This window comes from Protomyctophum parallelum, assembly GCF_964188405.1.
Source record: "Protomyctophum parallelum genome assembly, chromosome: 17".
Lineage (NCBI taxonomy): Eukaryota > Metazoa > Chordata > Actinopteri > Myctophiformes > Myctophidae > Protomyctophum > Protomyctophum parallelum.
Window position 1 is genome coordinate 25,664,617 of NC_139719.1, and position 22,035 is coordinate 25,686,651.

General features: G+C 45.3%; 1 protein-coding gene across 8 annotated transcripts in view; it reads left to right on the top strand.

Annotated features, from left to right (window-relative positions):
* The window catches only part of LOC310874999 (protein sidekick-2-like), a 503,627-nt gene that overhangs the window by 144,605 nt on the left and 336,987 nt on the right, over nt 1–22,035 (top strand). The window lies entirely within an intron of this gene.

Consider the following 22,035-nt stretch of genomic DNA (forward strand, 5'->3'; position numbering starts at 1 on the left):
ATTGTAGGAGGAAGGTAAGCAGAGGCTGATAAAAGTAGTGGTTCACAATGTGTGGTCTGGGGACCCCCATGGGGTCCTTGAGGGGGTTTCTGTGGGTCCCCAGCAAAGTTAGGTAATCAAAATCAACAACTTTCACCCGATATACGCCAGTAAGACCCATGAGGGCGAGAAGCCGCGCGCACGCATCCGCCTGGGTGACAGCAGACTGCTGGGCGAGTGCTGGCGCTTTGGCATGGGATCAGGAATGAATTCTGTATGTATGGTGTTTTGAGTGTACAAGGTTTGATGAGGTCAGATCATATGGAGATCTAAGGGTGGCAGCGGGGACAGTGTCTTGAGTGTACAGGGTTTGATGAGGGCCCAGGTAGGTCCGGGCCTTAATTTTCGGGCCTGTTGAGAACTGTAGTTTTCGCCGGCTGCCGGGCACGGCTGCACTAATAACTTTGGGGCAAGCCCGTCTAGAGTTTGAATGGACAGGTATCAGTCAAAAGGGAGACATCGAAGAGGAAGGATGGATGGGGAAGGATCAACATATGGAATGTCAGAACAGGTCAGCTCCATATATGAGAGTGTTATTGTATGTTTTTCTTGTTGAGAGCTCTTAGTCGTGATGAAGAGGAGTAGTGGTGAAGTCAGAACCGCGGGAGTTTCCGCCGACCCGTTGGGAGCCCCCGCTGACTTGTCGACAGCTTTCTAGGCGTCAGCCCGGGCTTTTATCGATTGCGAGTGCTTGTGTGTTGTTCCTTTATTAATATATTATTATTTTTTTGCCTCGAGGGACACAGCCGAAAATCAAACGAGAAAGGCAAAGAGCTCATTGTCGATCCGACGGCCGGCCGGTCGCACTGTATACTTCACGTGTTTGTTTGAGTTGCGCGCATGCAGGGCTTCATGACGGAACATACAGTATTCTTTCAGAGGTTTGATTGAATTACTATTATTTATTATGACTGAAGGAAAAACATCACACGTTTTCCCCTCTGGGGTCTTTGTTTGTGTTTGGAGCGTTGGTCTCACAGGCGGATAAAGTGTGTTTTATAAGAGAGGACCGCATGCCGAGAAGGCAGCACGCACGCACACACGCGTACACACGCACGTGTATACACACACACACACACACACACACACACACACACAAACACACACACACACACACACACACACACACGCACGCGCGCGCACCTACGCGAGCACAAACATAGCTTATTACATCGTCTCTGTTGGTTGTATGTCCAAAACCGTTCAGGAACACGGACACAGCGCTTTTGCTTAAAATAAAAAAATAGCAAAGAAATAGCAGATATACAAGCTTGCAGCTTATATAAGATACAAGGTTGCTGCTCGACAGTCGACAGTGACGATCTCTGCTCCGTTGAGCTTAATAAGAACAAATAAGAGCAATGATCTCTATCCCAGTGTAACCATTAGTGCTCTCTGCTCATTCCCAGTACATCACCATTAAGGTCCTAATGGGTCATTTTCTTTGTACACCCTCCCATGGAGCGCATTCCCCATGGACCTCTTCTCTTCTCTTCTCTTCTCTTCTCTTCTCTTCTCTTCTCTTCTCTTCTCTTCTCTTCTCTTCTCTTCTCTTCTCTTCTCTTCTCTTCTCTTCTCTTCTCTTCTCTTCTCTTCTCTTCTCTTCTCTTCTCTTCTCTTCTCTTCTCTTCTCTTCTCTTCTCTTCTCTTCTCTTCTCTTCTCTTCTCTTCTCTTCTCCTCGTTCTGTCCTTCTCCCCCACACTCAGAATCCCCTTTATTGTCATATCACAGATTTTCAGGTGTAAAAAAACAAGGTGGAATATTTTTTGTGCTAGCTCCTAGTTTGTTATTTCCAGAAAGAAAAAGGAGAGGCGCATGGGGCCTGATCCCCGCGGTGCATTCAGCATTGTCGAGCGTCTACACAAACACCATCTGGCCATGTTCGGGGCTGATTTGTCAGTTCATTCCTACGGGCTGGGGAGGAGCCCAACTCCTCCTGTCAACAGGAAGAGTAGGACATCCTCCCGGTGGGGGCTCCTCACTGACAGGTGAGTCAGTATAGGATACAACGGTATGTCCTCCCGGTGGGGGCTCCTCGCTGACAGGTGAGTCAGTATAGATACAACGGTATGTCCTCCCAGTGGGGGCTCCTCACTGGCAGGTGAGTCAGTAGGATGAAACAGTATGTCCTTCCGGTGGGGGCTCCTCATTGGCAGCTGAGTCAGTATAGTAGGATATACAACAATTGTGGAGAAACATAAAAACAACAAAGTCGACAAAGTCGCACGAGGACAATAACCGATCTATAGCTTGTGAGCTCCTAGCTGTATTTCACGATGTACACGGTCACGGTCCCGTGAAATTGCCGTGCACACGCCCGCGACTGACCAGACCTGGTCAGCTTTTCTTTTACACTTGCGTTGTCGCGCCCCTTATTGAGCAGACACCAAAATACAGACACCAGGGTTAATGTGGTACAAAATAAAGCATTTCTTATATTTCTGTGGAAAACCTTTTAAACCTTTTATTCCTCTATACCCGCATGGAGCCAGACTGTTGGCCTCGCTGGGACGCAAGGGCATCTTATCTCGCCGCTCCTCAATAATTCCTTCAGAGCTCCAGCTGCCTCCTCCACCCCTCCTCCTCCACCTCCACCTCCTCCACCCCTCTCGCTGACAACGGGGTCAAACCAGGGGGGCAGTCAGACAGATATTTTGATATAATATAATATAATGGCCTGTTGTGGCGCTGTCACTGGACCCAAAAAAACCCATAGCCCCATAGAAGTCCATGTATTTGGGCCCAACTTCACCTAGACTGTATTACCTTAATAAACATGGTCATGAATACTTTCTGCTTCCAGTCACTAGTTTAAAGTCTCATTTATAATGTCATAATATTCTTTTTGGAAAATGATGGTCCCATTTATAAAATAAATGACCATAAAGTCGCCTATGTTCTGAGGGGCGTGGCTACCGTTACAGTCTATGATCGGGAGTCCCCACCCACTCGAGTCAAAATAAAAACCAACGGAGAAGAAGGGGGGAAGTCCCGCCTCGTTGTCTGGGCAGCCAATGGCCAGCTGGGCCCAAACGGAGCCAGCCAATGGCCAGCTGGGCCCAAACGGATCTAGAAAGATGGCGACTTACAGTGCAGGAATAACAGGCTTCATTTTACGTCCATGTTAGACCCGGGGAACGCTTTGTCCATATTTTTTACAGTCTATGGGTCAAACGGAGGCCAAGTATAAGTAAATAATATACTTAGTTACTTTCCATCGGCCGCAGGTGGCCCAGGTTGAAATGCTTTAGAAACAGTAGCCAGGGTCTTAAATCACTTCCCTTATACCACTCTCTCCAGGATAGCCACAAACAAGCTCCTTAACTCATTATTAAGAGCTTCTAAATCAGTAGTTCTCAAACTGTTTTGTGCCAGGGACACCCCCAGAATAGAAGATTTGTGTCCAAATTTGATTTTGTATAAAAAAAAAATATTTTTGCGTGACCAACTGACGTGATCAGCTGACATGACCAACTGACAGGACATTTCATAGTTTATGACGGTCGCAAATAATATATAGCACTTTTCATTCACAAGGAATCCCAGGTGCTACATGATTAAAATCACAATCAATCATAGAAGGTTAAAAGCAGGTTCATTAAAAAAGCACAAAAAAGGGCACACAACAGTTTTAACACGAAAAGGCCTGTAATAGTTTTCTGGGGGGAAAAAAACGTATGTTGCTATTCAGTACATAAAACGACAGATGCGCTTTTAATGGCGTTAGACAAGCGAAAGCACCTGATCCCGTGCCGCGGCCATTTGCATTTGACATTCTAGTGTGACATTCTAGTGTCGCCAGGGGGGCCGCCGCTAATTCCTACAGCGACGTTAAGGAACGCTATATACGCTACACTACACTCGCTCCCTCCCTCCGTGTTCTAATCTGCCTGCTGCAAAGCCCTTACACAAGTTTGATAGCGATAATTAGTGTGGGGATGTCAGCGCCCCTGTTAATCCCTCCAGGAGATTTCAGGTTTCTTTTGGAATGGGTATACAGTATACACACTGATCCAAATGTCAGCCATGTTGTTTGATCTGCAGGTCGGGGCTAACCCAGAGGTAGGGAAGGTGTTAGCACTGGTGTAAAGGAAGTACATTTACTCAATGCATTTTCAGCATTTGTGCTTTACTTGAGCATTTCCAATTCCAATTTCCAACACCTTTACTTCTACTCTACTATATCTCAGAGGCAGATATTGTACTCTTACTCCACTACAATTATTTGAAAACTGTAGTTACTAGATATTTTGTAGATTTGGATTATTATTACAAAAGACACATTAACCACTTCAGCCCTATATATATATATATATATATATATATACATGTCAGCTCACAATAATCCGTCGCAATATTGCAGTATTGATACTTTTACTTGGGTGTTAGATGGCGCTGGAGGGTGATGTGGGGGGGGATTATCCTTTTAGGATTCTTTTTGGAGATGACAGAGAAGTGGGGGGGGGGACGGACGACTTCTCTGTCATCTCCAAGCAAACATTAATTACCCCAGCGAGCGTTTTCCGTTCCTCGTCTGGTCTCCTTCAGGACTCCGCTCATTAACGTACGGCACATCGCCCAGCTTCAAGGCCCTCGTGGGCCTGCTGGCAGAAAGGTTAATGAAGAGTGGAAGGCTTGTGAAAGGCCACCCAAAAGCTCCTGTCACTCTGTCTGCGTGTGTCTGTCTGTGTGTGTGTGTGTGTGTGTGTGTGTGTGTGTGTGTGTGTGTGACTGTGTGTGTGTGTGTGTGTGTGTGTGTGTGTGTGTGTGTGTGTGTGTGTGTGTGTTTCTGCACGCACGCACGCATGCACACACACACACACACACACACACACACAGACTGCATACATGCCTGGATTAAAGGTCTCGGTGTCATTTGGATTCCGTAGATAGAAGCCGTGCATGTCTTCAGCCCAACACACACCGTCTGTGAAGCGGGTGCGCAGCGACGTGGGACAGTATTGCCGCGCGTCATAGCCGCACAGCAACACCCACAGGACGCGGCGCGCTAGTACAGACCTGCCAGCCACGCCCACGGATACCCGGATGGAGGCCGTGCGGCAACGCCTGGAAAATAGAACAGCGGCGCATCGGAGAGTCAGGCGAGGCGTGAACGTGCGTCTGACGCCGCCGGTGTGGGATAGGTTCATTGAAAATAACGGATGCGGCTGTTTTGACGTGCGGCGTTCACAGACGGTGTGTGTTGGGCTTTCTATTAAGCATGTTGCGCAGTATAAATAGCCGATCTACAAGCTCTCAGTGTGATGTATGTGCTGTAGATGCACTGCAATATGTTCAGAGGCATCATAAGACCATAACGGTCTGGTGATTTCTTCACCTGTTTGGCAGTGTGTGGAAAAACAACATCATTTTACATAGTGTCCATTGTAAATAATGGGGTGGAATAATGAAATTCCAACCATGCCATCTCTGCATGTGGGTACACCGTTTGCGAAACAATATTTGTTGCTGTGATGTTTGGCAGCCTAGGGGCATGTGTTTGTGCAAATTGCTGGAGCAGCTAAAAGAAGGGCAAAACAATTCGTGAAATATTGTTCTGTTTGGGACATTATTTGCAGTCACTTCGTACGGAAAAGACATCTATATCCACAGCCGGTCTAGTCTGCCGGTGTCTATAGCTCATACAGACCACTGTGATCATGATCTTGTGTTGCATTTTGTTATACGTAGATCAGGCCATGATATCTGTGTGTGTGTGTGTGTGTGTGTGTGTGTGTGTGTGTGTGTGTGTGTGTGTGTGTGTGTGTGTGTGTGTGTGTGTGTGTGTGTGTGTGTGTGTGTGTGTGTGTGTGTGTGTGTGTGTGTGTGTGTGTGTGCGTGCGCACTGTGTGCCATGCCATCAGGTGGCTGACTGAGGCAGACGGGGGCGGGTCTGCCATTCTTTAATTATTCAGACGGTGCGCCCCGCGAGACGCCAGGAAGCGATAAGGAGGGGAAATGGCAACCTGTCAGACACAATAACAAGCAGGGACGCTGTCATCATCGGCGCTGCGCCTAAAAATACAACCGCTCATTTTTTTTCCGCTGCCACGTTCTTGCCTTTCCGTTTCCATCACTTCATTATAAACAACTTCCCACGCCTCATCATCAGGGAGGCTTACCTAAGTAGTACCACAATATAGAAATACTCTGTTACTGTATACAACCAGAAGGCCTGTATTAACCCATTCAGGATGAGAACCCCTTTGGTGTTTTAAGCATTACGTTATACTCTAGCTATTGACAGATCTACAAGCTCATACAAGCTTGTAGATTTGCTATTTTTGGGAAATGCGGCACAAATCTTTGAATAATACTGTATATTCTTTCAGAGCCAACGTTTTTAACTCAAATCTTTGCTTCCGGTGGGGTCCCGGAGGGGAGTCGGCAGCCCAATGCAGATCATTTCAGAAATAGCGACTGACAACATATAGGCTTTTTCAGAATCGGCCTCAGGTCTAAATGTAAAAGACTAACCAACATTGATGCTACTCATTATGAATGACCCATTTCATGATTTCTCTTATAAACAAATAGCAGATCTACAAGCTCACAACGCAAACATATTATTTACCTCTGAAATGTAGTGGAGTCGACCGTACAGTCCTACACTATCGACAAATGGGAATACTCAAGTAGAAGAACCTCAAAACCGCTCAGAGCTCTTCATCGTCATCTTCCTCAACACCTAAACCTTTGTCCTCATTAACCCCTTAACCACCACGCCATCCACCTGAGCTTTATATTGTCGCCGTCCGTTGAAGCCTATAGCTCATGCAGTTGCCGGTTCTACGCTAGTCTCCCTTCGCCCTGCTCAACGACAAGCAGAAGGTGTCTATAAACATTTGTGCTCTAGTCATAGTGGCGTAAGGAAGACGTTGAATAGCCGACTACAGTAGTCGGCTATTCTCCGAAGTTGAAGGCATACAGATGCGTCTCGCTATGATTGAAGCTGAAGTTAACGTCATTGCGGAGACACTCTGGAGACACACTTCTCCCATCATTCATCTCTCTGTCTCGGTACCCTGGGGTGTCCAAACTGTGTTTTCTTCATTTAATGAGCCCCACTTTGCTCCCAAATTTGAAACGCCATCTCTTGGTTTAACCCATTTTGACTTGAGATCAGATTTAAAAAATGTCTTCTACATCCTGACAGTTTTCTGAAAAAGCTATGTTTCTATGTCAGTCGTTTTTTTCAAAAATAGCAGACCTACAAGCTCGTAGCGCACCACTCGGTGGCGCGCTATGAGCTTGTAGATCTGCTATTTTTCAATAGCTAAAGCATAACATAATGCTAACACCAAAAGGGGTTCTCGCCCAAAATGGGTTAATAAGGGCCACTTCATCCATTTTCAACGGGTCTTCATATAATTGGTCCTCACTAATGCTTGTTCTAATTTCTGTCTGTCCATGCAGTCTCTGGCTCAGAGGATGGCTGTGGACAGTTCAGAAGTCTATACCAGTGACTTCATCGGTAGGCGGATTTGGACATTTCAATATAGATTTCAAACTTAAATTCATATGACTGACGGCAAGAACATTGGCATCTGTTTGGCATCAGCATGCTCCAGAAATAGAAAGCCTGCCGTTTCCATTGGCTTGGATTCTCCATCGATGATGTCACAGCCCATTCCCTGCCAGCTCAAACCATTTGACTATGTCTGTCCTGTCTTTCTCCACCTTGACTATCAAAATAAAGGCTCCAAATATTCCCATGCATGCGCCCCACCCCACCATAAAAGTAAAAGATTTTCAAACATTTTCTAAAATGGCAAAAAATAGCTGATCTACAAGCTCACAAAAGGTTGTGGCTATTTACGTAATTATCACTATCTTAGCTATTTTCACTATGTTGTGTTAAGGCCTTTTCAGATGGGCAGCGATTAACATGCCTAGTAATTCATTTTCAATGAGACCTGTGTTTTTTTGTGTGCACGCGGAGAAGTCGAGTGGCAACAACACAAGCGTATTTATGTGGGCATGGCCCCGTGAAATGGTCACGCGCGTGCTCGTTTCGTGCACACACCCGCGACTGACTAGACCTGGATTGTGTCTTTTGTCTTTTTTTTTAAGCGTACGTTGTCGCGCCCCTCATGAGCAGACCTGGAGCAGACCTGTCGTTGATCCAGGCCCTCATGAGCAGACCTGGAGCAGACCTGTCGTTGATCCAGGCAACAACGTCTGCATTAATCGTCTGAAAGTACCTTTAGTTGTAAACCAGTGGTTTCTCAAAGTGAGGTCCAGGGACCCTTAGGGTTCCTTGGGGTGGGGTTCCAAATGGACCCTTACTATAGGTCTCTCACTGAGAGCGTAAACATGGAATGGTTCTCTTTGCACATTCGCAGAGTTACGGTGGTCCTTGAAATAATGTTTCAAAAGTTAGATAACCACTATAAAAACCTCCCTTTAGAACGACTGAACGATCGATTGCAGCGCAATAGCATGTTCCCGGGAGCCCTCGACGTATCAACGATTAAGCAGCATTTAATCGATTATCCTGGAATCGTGCGCAGAGAGTTTGAACTAGGAATACGGGAGCCTGTTGGAAGTACTATAAAAGCAATTAACAGAGGCTCTGTGTGTGACCGCTTGACCCAGATAAAAACACCTTCATTGAGCCTGGAACCCATATGACCGAGCACTCTGTGTGTGTGTGTGTGGGGGGGTGCGTGGCTGCGTGCCTGTGCGTGCGTGCGTGTCGGGTCAGTGGGGTAAGACCCTCTCTCTCTAATGACAGTTCACATAATTAACATTCCTTTTTGTTGCTTTTGTGTTGCTTAATTGATATCCTGTGCTCGCACGGCTTCCAAGGATGACATGCCAGCGCTGGAGAGAATAACATCTCAAGTGACACTCTCTCACTCACACACACACACACACACACACACACACACACACACACACACACACACACACACACACACACACACACACGTGCACAGTGACATATCTTTTGTTCCCCCGGAATGTAGGGCCACAGATAATCACTTTCACCCTCATCCATTTGTTATGAATTTACAAAGTTATGAATTCTTGTCAGTCCTAATGATAATTGTTCTTTGAGGTGGCCTTTCCAAACAAAGAGAAGGGGTGTCTGCGGGTCTGGGACAAACAATGAACCATGTGATTGAGTTAGGGGGTTATTGGGATATTGCACCACAAAAACCATCGCGTTAACATAATCTGTCCGTTGCAGAAATGCATTAAAGAAAGGCCATTAAATATGACGGATGAGATGGTGTCACCCCCTTTTTGATTTGCCCATCACACGCTGATTGAGCGATTAACCACTTCAGTCTGGCAAAGCATCTGTGTCGCAATCATTTTAACCACTTTAACCATCTTTTTAATACTTTGGCTATTCAAAAACAGCACCCAAGCTGCTGTATGAGCTTGTAGATCTATTTGTTGAAAAATCTTCAAACGGCGTGCAAAACGTGGTCCCTGGAACCAAATATGTTGAGATTAGGGTCTGCGACCAAATACATATAACTTTTGGGAGTCTTTGACATGACAATTTTTAGAACCACTGCACAACACAAATAAATACATAAAATAAAACCTGGATAAAACTAATTTTGAGATCTACAGCGTTCCTGGGCCTGTATTGGAACGTGCATAAAACACGCACGCACACACGTCTCTGGCAGGTACAGTACAGGGCGATCGAGGCCTCTCTCTCTCTCCTATATGACAGATCACGTGTCAGTCAGCCAGCGCAGCCTATTGATTGGGCGGCCTCCGGCCCGGAGATTGATGGCCGCCATCCTTCTCCCGTCTGAAGGGGGAGGTGTCAGGAGGTGACAAGAGTTATGCACTAGTCCTTCCACATGATTGGTGGTCCCGCCCCGAGGTGGGCTGGGGGTTGTCCCCACCTCCCCACCCAAACATTTGCCATAAAAATGAGGGGGGGGGAGCAGTTTGGACTTTTGTTTTCAATTTCGTTTTATTGGATTTGTTTAGTTTTGTTCAGAAACTCTTCTGAAAAATACCTAGCACACAACATTTCTTCTTGAATCTCCTCTGGAGGTACCTAACACAAAACATTTTGTATGCGTCCAAATACTTTGGGGGGAGGGGGGCCTTCTCACTAATATATTTGAGAACTACTTATTTAGAAGGGATTTGTAGAATCTGCTTCAGGTCATAATGGGGTAAAGTGGGTTTGCTATAGTTTAGTTTAGTTATTATTTTATTTTTGTAATATACCTGCTATAGTCCGATGCCCAAATAAACCTGCTGTTTCCGAATGATAAACTGTTTTAAGACTGATGCCAAGTCCGGAGTTCGCCCCTCAGGCATTCTTACCGAGTGGCGCCGAGTGGCGCGCTACGAGCTTGTAGGTCTGCTATTTTTTGAAAAATCGAAGAACGACTGACATTTTTAGAATCTGATCTCAGGTCAGAATGGGTTAATCAGACCAGTGTGTGTCCAATGGAAACCTCGTATGAATCTGATCTCAGGTCAGAATGGGTTAATGACTTCAATTCATATATCGCCTCCCTTACAGACCCATAAGGTCCCCAGACAACGACGTTGAGAGTCACGGCTATATATATATAATCGATCAACTTGTCAAGTTGATCGATTGGCCAACCCAAAGAGAAACAAGTCTAATTACGGCGTGGCTTAATTCCTTGTGGATCTTGGACATCCCGGGATGTCAGTGATGACGTCACTATGACTTCAATATGTCACACACACTCTAATCACAGTATAGCCTATCTCATTAAACAGCTGCAACCCTCTCAACTGTGATTAGGAGCCATGGTCTCAACTACACCCCCGCATCTGACAACGTCCTCGGTGGTGAAATGCTAAAGCTGCAAACAATGAAAGGTTGCCTAATCGAATCTGGCAAAGTTGACCCACGCTCGCCCACTCGCTTAAATGACGAGCTCCAGAATGTAGAGAGAGAGACCTGTCTGTATTTGTGTGTGTGTGTGTGTGTGTGTTGTCTCTGTGTTGTCTCTGCCGGGTGGAAACCTCTATGTCCAAAACCGTTACTTTTCAAAGGATTCAAATAAAAGATCTACAAGCTCACAATGTGTTGCTTCGCACTGCGCTTCGAGCTTGTATACATCTGCTACTTTTGATATACTTTTCAAGTGGGGACGTTAATTTACAAAACAAAAAGAGTTAAAATATGGAGATGAGAGGTTTCTGCGCGACCGCGCCGGTTATGCTTCCTGTGGCCTTTGGTCAAACATCTGGCAACCGCGCCACTTCCTGTTGGGAACGCCCCGCCCCATCAATCACATCGAAAAGGCATTAAATAAGTCGGGAGGGGAATGAATCCCAATGAATGTTTCTTTACCGTCGTGGTAATCAGCACTCCTTTCCAGTAAACACTGTAAATGGATGCCGGGGTTCACGTCTCTCTCTCTCTCTCTCTCTCTCTCTCTAACTCCCCCCCTCCTCCCCCTCCAATTCCCCCGGGGTGATGGTACAGGAGCCTGGGTTGCATTTGGCACACACCGCTCTCGTGCAATTCAGCAAGCTGATGGAGAGTCCCGATAAGTGAATTGGTTTTCCTGGTTTCCTGGCTGCGCTCAGTATCAGCGCTGCATGCAAGGGGGGGGGGGGGGGGGGGGTATGAGGGTTTTTTGTGGCGAGGGGCCTGTTATACTGGTTTTAGTACCCAACCCCCCAGTACTTGAGTCAAAGTGTAGCAAATATTCAAAAGTATAACTTACAAAGCCTACATTACACTTTCACAGTAATATCAATGCATTGCTGTGATTATAGTACTGACGCGTTGTAAGCTTGTAGATCTGCTCTTTTTTTTTTTGCATCTGTGTTTTTGTGGCGAGGGGCCTTGGTGGTTTGGGGCTGTTGTCATAATATGGGAACCCAAAAGAAAGTATAGACGCCTGGCTGGCTGCGAGCCATTCTTTTTCCAGTGGGTTCCTTGAGTTGTTTGTGGGGGTTGAAGAAGCTATACAGTATCTTAAAGGATCTGTCACGTGGATGTTCCCCTGGTTTCTATACTGTAGCTGCAACGGCACACAGTGTTCTCATGGGTTGTAGATGGTAGGCCTGCAGGGGCCCGTTTGGGGCTCGCATGAATATAGTACCTCAGCCACGTAACGACAGATTCCACAAGCTGTTTGACAAGAGAGACCTTAGTTCACACCTGTCTTCTGTCTAGGACTATATGAGATCACTGGCTTTCAGAGAGGGGATTTTGGGCATTGAAACACTTGGATAAGCGTCCATAAAATGTGTAAAGGAGTGGTTAAAATGCTGCTGTAACTCGACGTGGGTGTGTTGACAGGGCAGTGGCTCGATCTCAACCTTTTCTGTATCTGGGCTGCATGCATGATTGTGTTCCGGGCCTTGGATTAGTAAACTTTAAAAGCTCCCCTATTTGCCCTACGAAGGCACATGTTTCAACGTCACACACACACGGAAACCAAAATCTTGGTGTTTTGCCAATTATTTGGGGGGCCACTTTGCGGTGTCCTCACGGCACGTCAGTGGGCCCCTGGGCCACATGTTGAGAACCGCCAGTTTACGGGGTGTCTCTGGGGCTAGGCCGCGGAGCAGTGCTGTGAGTACATTTACTTAAGTACTGTACTTTTGAGGTATTTGTACTTGATTATTTTCAAATTCCACTACTTTTATCTCTACTATACATCTCGGATCCAAATATTGTTCTTTTACAATTATTTGAAAAACGTACTTACTCGTGACTTTGTAGATTGTGACTATTATTACAACACATACATCAACCACTGCCGCCCTATATATTCAGTACATTTCTGCCATTTAAACTGATCTACAAGCTTGTAGATCTGCTATTTTCAAAAGATTTGTAGACATTTGAAAACCATTTCTATATTGCAGTATTGCTACTTTTAGTTAACCCATTTTGGTCGGGAACCCCTTTTGGCGTTTTAAACATTATGTTATAATTTAGCTATTTAAAAATAGCAGACCTACAAGCTCATAGCGCGCCACTCGGTGGCGCGCTACGAGCTTGTAGGTCTGCTATTTTTGGATATAGGATTTAAAATAATTTTTAATACTTTCTCCAGCCCTGCGTCACTCTGAGCGCCTGGTGTTCCTTTGGTCCCCTCGGGGAGCTCTGGTCTCCACTGACCTGGTGTTCCTTTGGTCCCCTCGGGGAGGTCTGGTCTCCACTGAACTCTCTGATGATTCACTGACCTGGTGTTCCTTTGGTCCCCTCGGGGAGGTCTGGTCTCCACTGAACTCTCTGATGATTCACTGATGTCTCATCTTCACTCTCCTATAGTGCCTTCTAAAGCCTGAACCACGCTAGACTTCCCGGTCCCATGTCGATTTCTGTGCACTCTTCAGTTATACAGACCTAGTAAATGGGGTCCATTTGGAGCCCCCTCAGCATAGGAACCCCTGAGGGTCCCTGGACCTCACGTTGAGAGAAGCGTCTCCGCTTGTCTCTGTCAGGCCGTGACTATATAAGCCCCTCCCTGTGACATGGAGCGTATATGGCGGCGGTGGCTCAGGGGTAGAGTGCCTGGATGGTAACCGTAAGGTTGCCAGTTCGAACCCGGGCTCCCCCAGAGTTAATGTCGAAGTGTCCTTGAGCAAGACACTGAACCCCTAATTGCTCCCGATGTGCTAGTTGGTGCCTTGCATGGTTTCCGCTGCCATCGGTGTATGAATGTGTGTGTGAATGGGTGAATGTAATGCACAATCTCTGTAAAGCGCCTTGGATAAAGGCGCTATATAAATGCACCATTTACCATTTACCATTTATACCTTTATCCGTGTGCACCTTTGTGTACGACGTTTGATCCTCACATTTGGTCCTCAGAAGTATAATACTATAGTGTGCGCACGCACGCGCACACACACACACACACACACACACACACACGCGCGCGCACACGCACACGCACACGCACACCAAAACAAACAAGCACAGTCACTCGGTGTCATTAGTCCAAGTTTGTGATCTGTGGCCTTAATGAGAACTGAGCAGGAGCAAAACAAATCCAATAAGACAAGTGCACGCACGCACACACACACACACACACACACACACACACACACACACACACACACACACACACACACACACACACACACACACACACACACACACACACACACACACAGATAATAATAACACAAACTAGGTTGTGTCTCATCTCGTCGCTCCTCGTTTTGACTAATGTAATTTATGCAAAAAGGAAATTATAAATAGCATATCAATACCACCACAGTTTTCCGGGCCAGGCATACAACACCACTCTGGCTGTCAGGCTAAGTAGGGCGGCGCTGTGTGTGTGTGTGTGTGTGTGTGTGTGTGTGTGTGTGTGTGTGTGTGTGTGTGTGTGTGTGTGTGTGTGTGTGTGTGTGTGTGTGTGTGTGTGTGTGTGTGTGTGTGTGTGTGTGTGTGTGTGTGTGTGTGTGTGTGTGTGTGTATACACCTGCCTCTGCCTGTGTGGCCATACATGTACTTGTGTGCGTGCGGCGCCAGTACCTGTACACGTGCGCACCTGTGCAAATGTGCATATGTGTGTGCGTGCGGGCTTGCCGGTGTGTCTACATGTGAGCGTGCACGCCATGTGAACAGAAGGTCTAACTCCAGTGAGCTGGAGGTCACCTTCCGATGGAATGACAGAAGACAGAAGGCATGCTGGGAGAGAGGCTTATCCACTCCTTCCCACCAAAAGAACCAAAGGCTGGCAGTGTTGATTTTTACAACTAAAACTATGAAAAAAACAAACGTTCAGCTATACCGTTGCATGCACTGCCTCGCCAAGAGAGAGAGAAAAAAAAAAGTCTCACAACAATAACATATCTTGAGCTGCTATTTTCACTTTGTTTATTAGGTTCATTAATGGCGTATACTGCACTTTTAGAGGCACTTTTTTGAGAAAATTAATTCCCAGGTTGTAGAAAGTTTCAGGTTATTCTCAGAGGTTCATAGTAGTGGTAAAAGAGCCATTCGTTGCTCACCAGAGCCTTGTGTCTTTCTGTTTTGTTCCGAGAGGAATTCAGGGAATTTAGTAGCATGGTTTTTGACTGGGCTCAGGAAGTGCTTGGGGTTCGGGGGTTTTCCCAGCGTTATATGTCTGTGGTCAACTGTTTAAAGGAGCTCCTTACAAACAACTCCTTGTTTGTAAAAAAGAAAGAAAATAATAAATCTCAAATGGGAATAAAATCATGTCAGATCGCCATCTTAGCTGATGAGGCCCTGGTTGCTTCCTGGTGCTCGGGGCCAAGGCCACACCGATCCCCCTCTACCACAGACCCTGTTTGAACTCCTCAAAGTTCATGTGTTTCTAAGCATTTGGGTTGCTTTTAGCAGTGGTTCTCAACCTTTTCAAGCTGTGACTCACCAAAACAATAATATTTGAACTATAGAGACCCCCCACCTTGGCAAGAACTAAGAGTTGAATATCTGGCTTATACAGTATGTCATTATACTTCTCAATCCAGGAAAGTATCTGTGTCATTTCCAATGTCTCCCATCTGCTACAGAGGCTGAGAAATAATGTCTTTTAGTGAACATAAGTTTTTCAGAAAACTGAAGGTGCATGGAATCGGCCTCGGGTCTAAATTAGTTAATTAGGAACCTGATTCTGTTTTATCTATCGGTCTCTACTCTGAAGAGACACTGCACGCATGTACGCGCAGGCTGCACACCTCAACACAACCACAGCCAACAGACACACATCGGGGATTGGAGACGAGAGGGGAGGGGTAGAGGAGAGGAGAGGAGAGGAGAGGAGAGGAGAGGAGAGGAGAGGAGAGGAGAGGAGAGGAGAGGAGAGGAGAGGAGAGGAGAGGAGAGGAGAGGAGAGGAGAGGAGAGGAGAGGAGAGCGTGTAGGAGAGGAGAGGAGAGGAGAGGAGAGCGTGTAGGAGAGGAGAGGAGAGGAGAGCGTGTAGGAGAGGCGAGGTAAGGGTATGATGCATGGGCCCATGGAGGACTTTGCCTATGGAGGATCGGGGCTAAGCAGGAGAGGTAATACGATCAGGAGGAGAGATTGTATAGTGTAGTGTGGATGTGTGAAGTGGGGGGGGGGGGGGGGGGTTCGTCGGGACACGGCTGCCTCGCAGCCTCGCAAGGCCTGGCTTATTAATTAAGTGTTTTTCAAAGGGGTTAGATCAGAGCGCATGGAGCGCTGTGTAAATAAGACGCTATGTGGGCTATGCGTGAGGGAGCGAGAGAGGGAGGAGGAAGGAAGGGAGCGAGAGAGGGTGTGAAACGAGAACAGGAGAGATGGTTGGAAGGAGTGCAAGAAAAGACGGGATCAATTAGACTGAAATTATACCGTAGCGGAGCTGCCATGGCGGGATGTTAAACAAGAGAGAAGTGGAGGAACAAAGAGATGGCGTGCGCACGAGCCCACAGCACCTGACCTAGTCTTGACGACCACGCACACGCTTACGCTGTTTAGACTGATGCTATAGGGTCTCGGTTTACCTGTGATCCTATAGTTTTCTGAGTCACTGCACTCTCTCTCTGCTTTCAGGTTGCTTTCTACTTGTATGGATGAAGTCAATTGTAAATTGTCGGGTGGAAACCTTTTTTCGTCACATACGTCACAGACATGTTCTGTCCTATAGCGTCTCTGTCGTGTGGAAACCTCATAGGCTACTGTTACCTTTCAGGATAAAAAATGAGCAGGTCTACAAGCTCGAAACTTGCGGATCTGCTGCTTTTGATGCGTCTGTGTGACGCTGAAGTGTGGTCGAGTAGACGACAGCATGAATTCACCGAAAAACTGAAAAACTCGTAATTATGGAGATAGGCGGTTTCCACCCGAATGCACCGACATAGGTAGGTGTATTTCAGTGAGGCACACGGGCGGCATACAGATGCGTCTCGCTATGATTGAAGCTGAAGTTAACGTCATTGCGGAGACACTCTGGAGACACACTACTCCCATCATTCATCTTTCTGTCTCGGTACCCTGGAGTGTCCAAACTGTTTTTTTCTTCATTTAATGAGCCCCACTTTGCTCCCAAATTTGAAACGCCATCTCTTGGTTTAACCCATTTTGACCGAAGATCAGATTCTAAAAATGTCTTCTACATCCTGACAGTTTTCTGAAAAAGCTATGTTTCTATGTCAGTCGTTCTTTTCAGTCGATTTTTCAAAAATAGCAGACCTACAAGCTCGTAGCGCGCCACTCGGTGGCGCGCTATGAGCTTGTAGATCTGCTATTTTTCAATAGCTAAAGCATAACATACAGTAATGCTAACACCAAAAGGGGTTCCTGCCCAAAATGGCTTAATGAACAGATGACATACTGATACTATATCTTCCTGGCCGCGGCCTATAGTTTATTCATTTATGCAGACACATGTGGATAGTATACAGTGTATTTATAACACTCACATGCATGCATAATGTACAGTACATGAGACAGGCACGTACACCATATGATAAACATAGCAGCACACACACATAACAAACACATCTGCTGTCAGAGAGAAAACACCTAACTCCAAAGTTTTTCAGGAACCATGTATTCTTTTAATATACTTTTATACTTTTTTTTATACTTTGCATTGGTTGGTTCAATATTGTTCTAACCAACACACAGACGTAAAGGGTGTTCAGTAGCATTGATTTATGATGGGTGGTTTCCTCCCTACATTGACAAATACAGTAACGACAGCACTCAACGATTTCACGGCACTTTGCTGTAAAATGTCCATGTGTCGGCTCGTGTCTCTGCCAAGCTATACGGCTGGTTTTCATCATGACTTCCACTTCACCCGCTGACAGAATTGAACTTGAAACTGGGCTGATTGAATGCGGAATAGTCTGACCAATCACAGTAGTTTTTGGTACGATCCTAATAGTTATAGTACATCTGGGACGAGCCACGGAGCACACCCAAACTCAGCTCTGATCTGAACCTCTGAATGACATCATATTGTAGTGTTCTATTTCATGCTTTTGCTAATTGACAATAGCCGATCTATAAGCTCACGACGTGTCGCGTCTCGTTGCGCTGTGAACTGTCACTCAAGTAAAATGTTGATGCAGGACTTTTATAGTGGTAGGCTATTGATACATACCTAGCTGTACCAACCTGTGTGTGTGCGAGACGAGAGAGAGAGAGAGAGAGAGAGAGAGAGAGAGAGAGAGAGAGAGAGAGAGAGAGAGAGAGAGAGAGAGAGAGAGAGAGAGAGAGAGAGAGAGAGACACGAGTCTTTCACTTGTTTTGGACCCCGGGCCTGGAATCTGTCAACTCGGAAAACAAATGGTGGTATTTCTTTTGGTCAGAAGTGGCGGCGTGCCAGTCGGCATTGTAATGAACAACAAGACTGTATATAGTTTTAGAGGGCACCAGAGCCACAATAATGTCTTCCCTCTCTCTGTTGGCACGGCTGTTTGCACTCTATCACGCTGACAGAGGACATCACACGCCTCTGCCCTCAGGGTGGGGAAGAAAGTACTCCGATTTTGGACTTAATAAGTAACAAGACCACGATGACAGATGTAAGATGCCGTTATCTTTCAAGTTTATTTGAAAAACATCATTGCATAACAATATGAATTATGATGTTTCTTACGCTTTGAGACACGAGAGGACCGCTCTATTAAAAAACAACAAAAAACTAAATAATCAACTATCAAACGCTAAAAGGTTTCTATTACTTCTGGTAAAGCTTGTACTCTCTCGGGAGGAACGACATCTGGTGCCTTTTTGTGTGAGTGTCCTCTCATTCCGTAGTGTGTAGTGACTTGTATTTGTAGACTCTGGATCATTGGACTGGTCCCTTCTCTCAGTAGATAGATGTATTCTGGATCATTGGACTGGTCTCTTCTCTCAGTAGATAGATGTATTCTGGATCATTGGACTGGTCCCTTCTCTCAGTAGATAGATGTATTCTGGATCATTGGACTGGTCTCTTCTCTCAGTAGATAGATGTATTCTGGATCATTGGACTGGTCCCTTCTCTCAGTAGATAGATGTATTCTGGATCATTGGACTGGTCTCTTCTCTCAGTAGATAGATGTATTCTGGATCATTGGACTGGTCCCTTCTCTCAGTAGATAGATGTATTCTGGATCATTGGACTGGTCTCTTCTCTCAGTAGATACATAGATGTATTATGGATCATTGGACTGGTCTCTTCTCTCAGTAGATAGATGTATTCTGGATCATTGGACTGGTCTCTTCTCTCAGTAGATAGATGTATTCTGGATCATTGGACTGGTCCCTTCTCTCAGTAGATAGATGTATTCTGGATCATTGGACTGGTCTCTTCTCTCAGTAGATACATAGAAGTATTCTGGATCATTGGACTGGTCTCTTCTCTCAGTAGATAGATACATAGATGTATTCTGGAATTTCTGGATCATTGGACTGGTCTCTTCTCTCAGTAGATACATAGATGTATTCTGGATCATTGAACTGGTCTCTTCTCTCAGTAGATACATAGATGTATTCTGGATCATTGGACTGGTCCCTTCTCTCAGTAGATAGATGTATTCTGGATCATTGGACTGGTCCCTTCTCTCAGTAGATAGATGTATTCTGGATCATTGGACTGGTCCCTTCTCTCAGTAGATACATAGATGTATTATGGATCATTGGACTGGTCTCTTCTCTCAGTAGATAGATGTATTCTGGATCATTGGACTGGTCTCTTCTCTCAGTAGATACATAGATGTATTATGGATCATTGGACTGGTCTCTTCTCTCAGTAGATACATAGATGTATTATGGATCATTGGACTGGTCTCTTCTCTCAGTAGATACATAGATGTATTATGGATCATTGGACTGGTCTCTTCTCTCAGTAGATAGATGTATTCTGGATCATTGGACTGGTCTCTTCTCTCAGTAGATACATAGATGTATTATGGATCATTGGACTGGTCTCTTCTCTCAGTAGATACATAGATGTATTATGGATCATTGGACTGGTCTCTTCTCTCAGTAGATAGATATATTCTGGATCATTGGACTGGTCCCTTCTCTCAGTAGATACATAGATGTATTATGGATCATTGGACTGGTCCCTTCTCTCAGTAGATACATAGATGTATTATGGATCATTGGACTGGTCTCTTCTCTCAGTAGATAGATGTATTCTCGATCATTGGACTGGTCCCTTCTCTCAGTAGATACATATATGTATTCTGGATCATTGGACTGGTCTCTTCTCTCAGTAGATAGATGTATTCTGGATCATTGGACTGGTCCCTTCTCTCAGTAGATAGATGTATTCTGGATCATTGGACTGGTCCCTTCTCTCAGTAGATACATAGATGTATTCTGGATCATTGGACTGGTCTCTTCTCTCAGTAGATAGATGTATTCTCGATCATTGGACTGGTCCCTTCTCTCAGTAGATAGATGTATTCTGGATCATTGGACTGGTCTCTTCTCTCAGTAGATAGATGTATTCTGGATCATTGGACTGGTCCCTTCTCTCAGTAGATACATAGATGTATTCTGGATCATTGGACTGGTCCCTTCTCTCAGTAGATACATAGATGTATTCTCGATCATTGGACTGGTCTCTTCTCTCAGTAGATAGATACATAGATGTATTCTGGATCATTGGACTGGTCCCTTCTCTCAGTAGATAGATGTATTCTGGATCATTGGACTGGTCCCTTCTCTCAGTAGATACATAGATGTATTCTGGATCATTGGACTGGTCTCTTCTCTCAGTAGATAGATACATAGATGTATTCTGGATCATTGGACTGGTCCCTTCTCTCAGTAGATAGATGTATTCTGGATCATTGGACTGGTCTCTTCTCTCAGTAGATAGATGTATTCTGGATCATTGGACTGGTCTCTTCTCTCAGTAGATACATAGATGTATTCTGGATCATTGGACTGGTCCCTTCTCTCAGTAGATACATAGATGTATTCTGGATCATTGGACTGGTCTCTTCTCTCAGTAGATACATAGATGTATTCTGGATCATTGGACTGGTCCCTTTTCTCAGTAGTCTATTGAATTCCCTTAGAGTGGCCTCCTCTCTCCTCGCCTCCAGGGTGGGGAAGGAGTTAGTTGGTATCCTAATGATGCGGCAGCACCTTCTCGGCAGACATTCCAGTTCCTGGATCAAGTGAGTGAAGTCTCACCTCTTCATGCTCCACCTTTAGGCCGTAGTACTTGGCGTAGCACTTACCCTCTAGCCTCGACGGTCTTATAGGCTTATGCAAAAGGCTCAAATATTATTTTAGATGGCGTGTTATACAGACAGATGCCAGGTCATTGTAGACCTGGCATCCTATAGTGTTTTTATAGTTTCAATGTACATATTATAGTTTTGGGATATTCTACCGTTAGACTAATAATATACTGTAGGCTTACTATTTCTATGCATTTGATGTATTACCTTGTGTTGTGTTGTCCTCGCTTACTGTAAGTCACTCTGCATTAAGAGTGTCTGCTAAATGCCTAAATTGTAAATCGTAAAAGAATACTTCTACGAAATGTCCTCTAAATCAATGGGTTAACAATAACTCAGTGTACTTTAATGTTACAAGTAAGTCCTGCATTCACATTACATAGTCTTACTTAAGTCAAATTAAAACAGTATTAGCATCAAAATATACTTACAACTAAAGTAGAAGGACTCGTCATTATGTCAAATTCAGAATTTCAGAACCTGGGTTTAATGGGAGCATAACAGTCAGCAGAGCATTTTGGAAAAACCCACTGTGGAGAAAGTTGGATTTAATGCAGACCGATAGAATGTCAGCCAGGCAGATGTTTTCTGATTCTTATTTTAATAGTAGGCATGGCTGTCTGTTCAAGTTAAGGTGGGCTAGCCTGTGTTTTGGGTCTGAAGCAGCAGCCTTTTTTTTTGGTCCCAAAATCAGCCATCTATGTCAGACCTTCCTTTAATCCATTTTGGGCAGGAACCCCTTTTGGTGTTTTAAGCATTCTGTTCTACTTTAGCTAATGAAAAATAGCAGATCTACAAGCTCCATCGAGTGGCGCGCTATACGAAATGGGGGTCCGTGGCCCAATAGAGATAATTCTGGGGGTCCTTGACATGAAAAAG